Source organism: Erinaceus europaeus, chromosome 9 (genome assembly GCF_950295315.1).
Source record: "Erinaceus europaeus chromosome 9, mEriEur2.1, whole genome shotgun sequence".
NCBI classification, from domain to species: domain Eukaryota; kingdom Metazoa; phylum Chordata; class Mammalia; order Eulipotyphla; family Erinaceidae; genus Erinaceus; species Erinaceus europaeus.
This window is the reverse complement of record NC_080170.1, coordinates 182,805-189,981: the sequence shown is the minus strand read 5'-3', so window position 1 is coordinate 189,981 and position 7,177 is coordinate 182,805.

The window sequence follows — 7,177 nt, the reverse complement described above, 5'->3', positions numbered from 1 at the left end:
CACACATGGGCGCCTGCACACACCTGGCCCAGCTCCCTGGCACATGTGGTCCCTGCACACACCTAGCTCATGCCGGGCTAGCTTCTTGGGCAGGAGACAGACGACCAGGGACTCATGGCTGAGCTGGGAATGCAGTTCAATCTTTATTGACAAACGGGGATGCAGTTCGATCTTTATTGATGAGGAATGCAGTGTGATCTAGCTCTAATCACAATCCTGTCCTATATATATCTCCTGAGGCGGAAGTGTCAGGTCAGAAGAGGATGCGCGTAGGATAGGAGGTGGGGAGAAGGAAAAAGCGTGAGAACCAGTGGGGATTAAACCAGTGAAAACAATGATTATGTAAATAGACAACAGCCTTAAGCAATACAAGCGAACCTAATGTGATGATCAAAACAGAAGGTCTTAGAAACAGAATTTAGAAGCAGACCAACAAGCCCAGCTCCCTGGCACACATGAGCCCTGCACACACCTGCCCCAGCTCCATATTCCAGTGTTGAGAAGGGACCAGCTACCTCCCAGGAGACAGTGTGACCTCTACCCTCATCCTATCCCTCAGGGGTCCCACATGGTGAGGGCAAAATCCTCTGAGAGAGAGTGCAGTGAAGGCCTGGACTCTGGATGGCAGGCTGCACTGCCCGCTGGGGGTGGGGAGCACTAAGCCCATCACAGGGCCTCGGTGTCCCTAGTGTATTCCGGACAATGTCTACCCCATTTCCCTAATGCAGACATGGGCACACCAGTCATGAAAACATTCTCTAATCAGAGAGCTTGGGAATTACAACACACTGGCCAACATCATCGTAACAGTGACCCTGGAATTTTTTCCTCTTAGATCAGGCCCGAGACAGGCTGTCAGCCATGATCAGCTTGGCCCTGGGAAGCAGGAGTGGAACAGAAGTAATGGAGGCCAAACTGGAAGAGATGTACAGCCACCAGTGTCCACAGATTATGTGCTGGTGCCCAGAGAAGGCTCAAGGGAGTGCAGCAGCAGTCCTGAGGCCACACAGTAGGCCGACACACTACCAACTACAAGCAGAGTCTGCTGGCCCCTTTACGCAGCAGCAGCCCTGAGGCCACACAGTAGGCCGACACACTACCAACTACAAGCAGAGTCTGGTGGCCCCTTTACGCAGCAGCAGCCCTGAGGCCACACAGTAGGCCGACACACTACCAACTACAAGCAGAGTCTGCTGGCCCCTTTACGCAGCAGCAGCCCTGAGGCCACACAGTAGGCCGACACACTACCAACTACAAGCAGAGTCTGCTGGCCCCTTTACGCAGCAGCAGCCCTGAGGCCACACAGTAGGCCGACACACTACCAACTACAAGCAGAGTCTGCTGGCCCCTTTACGCAGCAGCAGCCCTGAGGCCACACAGTAGGCCGACACACTACCAACTACAAGCAGAGTCTGCTGGCCCCTTTACGCAGCAGCGGCCCTGAGGCCACACAGTAGGCCGACACACTACCAACTACAAGCAGAGTGTGGTGGCCCCTTTACGCAGCAGCGGCCCTGAGGCCACACAGTAGGCCGACACACTACCAACTACAAGCAGAGTGTGGTGGCCCCTTTACGCAGCAGCGGCCCTGAGGCCACACAGTAGGCCGACACACTACCAACTACAAGCAGAGTCTGGTGGGCCCTTTACGCAGCAGCAGCCCTGAGGCCACACAGTAGGCCGACACACTACCAACAACAAGCAGAGTCTGCTGGCCCCTTTACGCAGCAGCAGCCCTGAGGCCACACAGTAGGCCGACACACTACCAACTACAAGCAGAGTCTGGTGGCCCCTTTACGCAGCAGCAGCCCTGAGGCCACACAGTAGGCCGACACACTACCAACTACAAGCAGAGTCTGGTGGCCCCTTTACGCAGCAGCAGCCCTGAGGCCACACAGTAGGCCGACACACTACCAACTACAAGCAGAGTCTGGTGGCCCCTTTACGCAGCAGCAGCCCTGAGGCCACACAGTAGGCCGACACACTACCAACTACAAGCAGAGTATGGTGGCCCCTTTACGCAGCAGCAGCCCTGAGGCCACACAGTAGGCCGACACACTACCAACTACAAGCAGAGTCTGGTGGCCCCTTTACGCAGCAGCAGCCCTGAGGCCACACAGTAGGCCGACACACTACCAACTACAAGCAGAGTCTGCTGGCCCCTTTACGCAGCAGCAGCCCTGAGGCCACACAGTAGGCCGACACACTACCAACTACAAGCAGAGTCTGCTGGCCCCTTTACGCAGCAGCAGCCCTGAGGCCACACAGTAGGCCGACACACTACCAACTACAAGCAGAGTCTGGTGGCCCCATTACGCAGCAGCAGCCCTGAGGCCACACAGTAGGCCGACACACTACCAACTACAAGCAGAGTCTGCTGGCCCCTTTACGCAGCAGCAGCCCTGAGGCCACACAGTAGGCCGACACACTACCAACTACAAACAGAGTATGGTGGCCCCTTTACGCAGCAGCGGCCCTGAGGCCACACAGTAGGCCGACACACTACCAACTACAAGCAGAGTCTGCTGGCCCCTTTACGCAGCAGCAGCCCTGAGGCCACACAGTAGGCCGACACACTACCAACTACAAGCAGAGTCTGCTGGCCCCTTTACGCAGCAGCAGCCCTGAGGCCACACAGTAGGCCGACACACTACCAACTACAAGCAGAGTCTGCTGGCCCCTTTACGCAGCAGCAGCCCTGAGGCCACACAGTAGGCCGACACACTACCAACTACAAGCAGAGTCTGCTGGCCCCTTTACGCAGCAGCAGCCCTGAGGCCACACAGTAGGCCGACACACTACCAACTACAAGCAGAGTCTGGTGGCCCCTTTACGCAGCAGCAGCCCTGAGGCCACACAGTAGGCCGACACACTACCAACTACAAGCAGAGTCTGGTGGCCCCATTACGCAGCAGCAGCCCTGAGGCCACACAGTAGGCCGACACACTACCAACTACAAGCAGAGTCTGCTGGCCCCTTTACGCAGCAGCAGCCCTGAGGCCACACAGTAGGCCGACACACTACCAACTACAAGCAGAGTATGGTGGCCCCTTTACGCAGCAGCAGCCCTGAGGCCACACAGTAGGCCGACACACTACCAACTACAAGCAGAGTCTGCTGGCCCCTTTACGCAGCAGCAGCCCTGAGGCCACACAGTAGGCCGACACACTACCAACTACAAGCAGAGTCTGCTGGCCCCTTTACGCAGCAGCGGCCCTGAGGCCACACAGTAGGCCGACACACTACCAACTACAAGCAGAGTCTGGTGGCCCCTTTACGCAGCAGCGGCCCTGAGGCCACACAGTAGGCCGACACACTACCAACTACAAGCAGAGTCTGGTGGCCCCTTTACGCAGCAGCGGCCCTGAGGCCACACAGTAGGCCGACACACTACCAACTACAAGCAGAGTCTGGTGGCCCCTTTACGCAGCAGCGGCCCTGAGGCCACACAGTAGGCCGACACACTACCAACTACAAGCAGAGTCTGGTGGCCCCTTTACGCAGCAGCGGCCCTGAGGCCACACAGTAGGCCGACACACTACCAACTACAAGCAGAGTCTGGTGGCCCCTTTACGCAGCAGCGGCCCTGAGGCCACACAGTAGGCCGACACACTACCAACTACAAGCAGAGTCTGCTGGCCCCTTTACGCAGCAGCGGCCCTGAGGCCACACAGTAGGCCGACACACTACCAACTACAAGCAGAGTCTGCTGGCCCCTTTACGCAGCAGCGGCCCTGAGGCCACACAGTAGGCCGACACACTACCAACTACAAGCAGAGTCTGCTGGCCCCTTTACGCAGCAGCGGCCCTGAGGCCACACAGTAGGCCGACACACTACCAACTACAAGCAGAGTCTGCTGGCCCCTTTACGCAGCAGCGGCCCTGAGGCCACACAGTAGGCCGACACACTACCAACTACAAGCAGAGTCTGCTGGCCCCTTTACGCAGCAGCGGCCCTGAGGCCACACAGTAGGCCGACACACTACCAACTACAAGCAGAGTCTGCTGGCCCCTTTACGCAGCAGCGGCCCTGAGGCCACACAGTAGGCCGACACACTACCAACTACAAGCAGAGTCTGCTGGCCCCTTTACGCAGCAGCGGCCCTGAGGCCACACAGTAGGCCGACACACTACCAACTACAAGCAGAGTCTGCTGGCCCCTTTACGCAGCAGCGGCCCTGAGGCCACACAGTAGGCCGACACACTACCAACTACAAGCAGAGTCTGCTGGCCCCTTTACGCAGCAGCGGCCCTGAGGCCACACAGTAGGCCGACACACTACCAACTACAAGCAGAGTCTGCTGGCCCCTTTACGCAGCAGCGGCCCTGAGGCCACACAGTAGGCCGACACACTACCAACTACAAGCAGAGTCTGCTGGCCCCTTTACGCAGCAGCGGCCCTGAGGCCACACAGTAGGCCGACACACTACCAACTACAAGCAGAGTCTGCTGGCCCCTTTACGCAGCAGCGGCCCTGAGGCCACACAGTAGGCCGACACACTACCAACTACAAGCAGAGTCTGCTGGCCCCTTTACGCAGCAGCGGCCCTGAGGCCACACAGTAGGCCGACACACTACCAACTACAAGCAGAGTCTGGTGGCCCCTTTACGCAGCAGCGGCCCTGAGGCCACACAGTAGGCCGACACACTACCAACTACAAGCAGAGTCTGGTGGCCCCTTTACGCAGCAGCGGCCCTGAGGCCACACAGTAGGCCGACACACTACCAACTATAAGCAGAGTCTGGTGGCCCCTTTACGCAGCAGCGGCCCTGAGGCCACACAGTAGGCCGACACACTACCAACAACAAGCAGAGTCTGCTGGCCCCTATACGCAGTAGCGGCCCTGAGGCCACACAGTAGGCCGACACACTACCAACTATAAGCAGAATCTGGTGACCCCTTTACACAGCAGCAGCCCTGAGGCCACACAGTAGGCCGACACACTACCAACTATAAGCAGAGTCTGCTGGCCCCTTTACGCAGCAGCAGCCCTCAGGCCACACAGTAGGCCGACACATTACCAACTACAAGCAGAGTGTGGTGGCCCCTTTACGCAGCAGCAGCCCTGAGGCCACACAGTAGGCCGACACACTACCAACTACAAGCAGAGTCTGCTGGCCCCTTTACGCAGCAGCAGCCCTGAGGCCACACAGTAGGCTTACACACTACCAACTATAAGCAGAATCTGGTGGCCCCTTTACACAGCAGCAGCCCTGAGGCCACACAGTAGGCCGACACACTACCAACTACAAGCAGAGTCTGCTGGCCCCTTTACGCAGCAGCAGCCCTGAGGCCACACAGTAGGCCGACACACTACCAACTACAAGCAGAGTGTGGTGGCCCCTTTATGCAGTAGCGGCCCTGAGGCCACACAGTAGGCTTACACACTACCAACTATAAGCAGAATCTGGTGGCCCCTTTACACAGCAGCAGCCCTGAGGCCACACAGTAGGCCGACACACTATCAACTACAAGCAGAGTCTGCTGGCCCCTTTACACAGCAACAGCCCTCAGCCCACACAGTAGGCTGACACACTGCCAAGTACAAGCAGAATCTGGTGGCCCCTTTACGCAGCAGCGGCCCTGAGGCCACACAGTAGGCCGACACACTACCAACTACAAGCAGAGTCTGCTGGCCCCTTTACGTAGGCATCAAACTAGCGGACACCCAGGAGCCTACCGCAGTGAACAGAATCAGGTATCTTGGAGTGACCTCAGTGCAGATGTGAGACTTGAGGGCTGAGAAGTCATGGGCCTCAGGGCTGTGGACAGACACAGGGACAAGTTGGTGGAGCAGGCCGGGGAGGCCCCAGAGCCACGGCGCAGGGCTGGAGCCATGGGTGCAGGGCTCAGCCTCCACAGTGAACTGCAGGCCTGTTCCTTGGGTCGGCCACGTGTCCTCTGGGCATCAGCTTGCCCCTGCAGGACACAGGTCTCCGTGAGACCTAAGATAAATGCAGGGGTCCTGGATTAGTGCTCACATCACAGTGTGCAAGGACCCAGGTTCTAGCCCCCCATCCCCACCTGCAGGGGAAAACCTCATCGGTGGTGAAGCAGGGCTGCAGGTGTCTCTTTCTCTCTCTCCCTCTCTACCCCTCCCCTCTCAGTCTCTCTGTCTCTATCCAAAATAAATAAATGGCAATATTTTAAAAATGAAATGAAGTTGAATGCATGGGATGCTTATCACGAAACCTGCTTCTCCACAGCAAGCCAGAGAACCGCGTTGTCCAAACCCCTGCCTCATGACGGCTGTCACCCTGGCCTTGTCACCGTCAGGTTGCCGCCCCCCTCCCCGAATTTCCCTGTCTGTATCAAGAAGAAAAGAAGGAGCAGAGCTTCCAGGAGAGGTGGACTCATCCTGCAGGCACAGCAGAGACGAATAATAAAGGAACTAACTAGCTCTCCTCCCTCCAGAGTGACTGCCAGGTCTCTGCCTGCACAACTCCACTATTCCCGCTGGCCTTCTCCTCCTCTTTTTCCTTTTTGGTAGAAGGTGAAGTGCAAGGAGAGACAGAGCAGGAGGGAGCAGGAGGGAGGGAGGGAGGGGGAGAGAGAGAGAGAAACCACTTGCCATCTGCTGGGGGCATCTCGCCCCAGTGGACTGGTAGCCCCACACCTGGGGCCCCAGCATGGAGACACATTCTTGACCAGCTGAACCACTGCCCACCTACAGACGTCTGTTTCTGGCAAGGAGAGGAGAAGGGAGGAGAGGAAAAGAGAGGAGGGGAAGGGAGAGGAGAGGAGAGGAGGGGAGAGGAGGGGGGAGAGGAAAGGAGAGGAGGGGAGAGGAGGAAAGAGGAGGGGAGAGGAGGGGAGGGGATAGGAGAGGAGAGGAGGGGAGAGGAGGAGAAAGGAGGGGAGAGGAGGAGAGAGGAGGAGAGAGGAGGGGAGAGGAGGGGAGGGGAGGGGAGGGGAGAGGAGAGGAGGGAAGGGAAGAGGAGAGGAGAGGAGAGGAGGGGAGGGGGAGGAGAGGAGGGGAGGGGAGGGAGAGGAGAGGAGGGGAGAGGAGGGGGGAGAGGAAAGGAGAGGAGGGGAGAGGAGGGGAGGGAATAGGAGAGGAGAGGAGGGGAGAGGAGGAGAGAGGAGGGGAGAGGAGAGGAGGGGAGGGGAGAGGAGAGGAGGGGAGGGGAGGGAGGGGAGAGGAGGGGAGAGAATGGGAGGGGAGAGGAAGGGAGA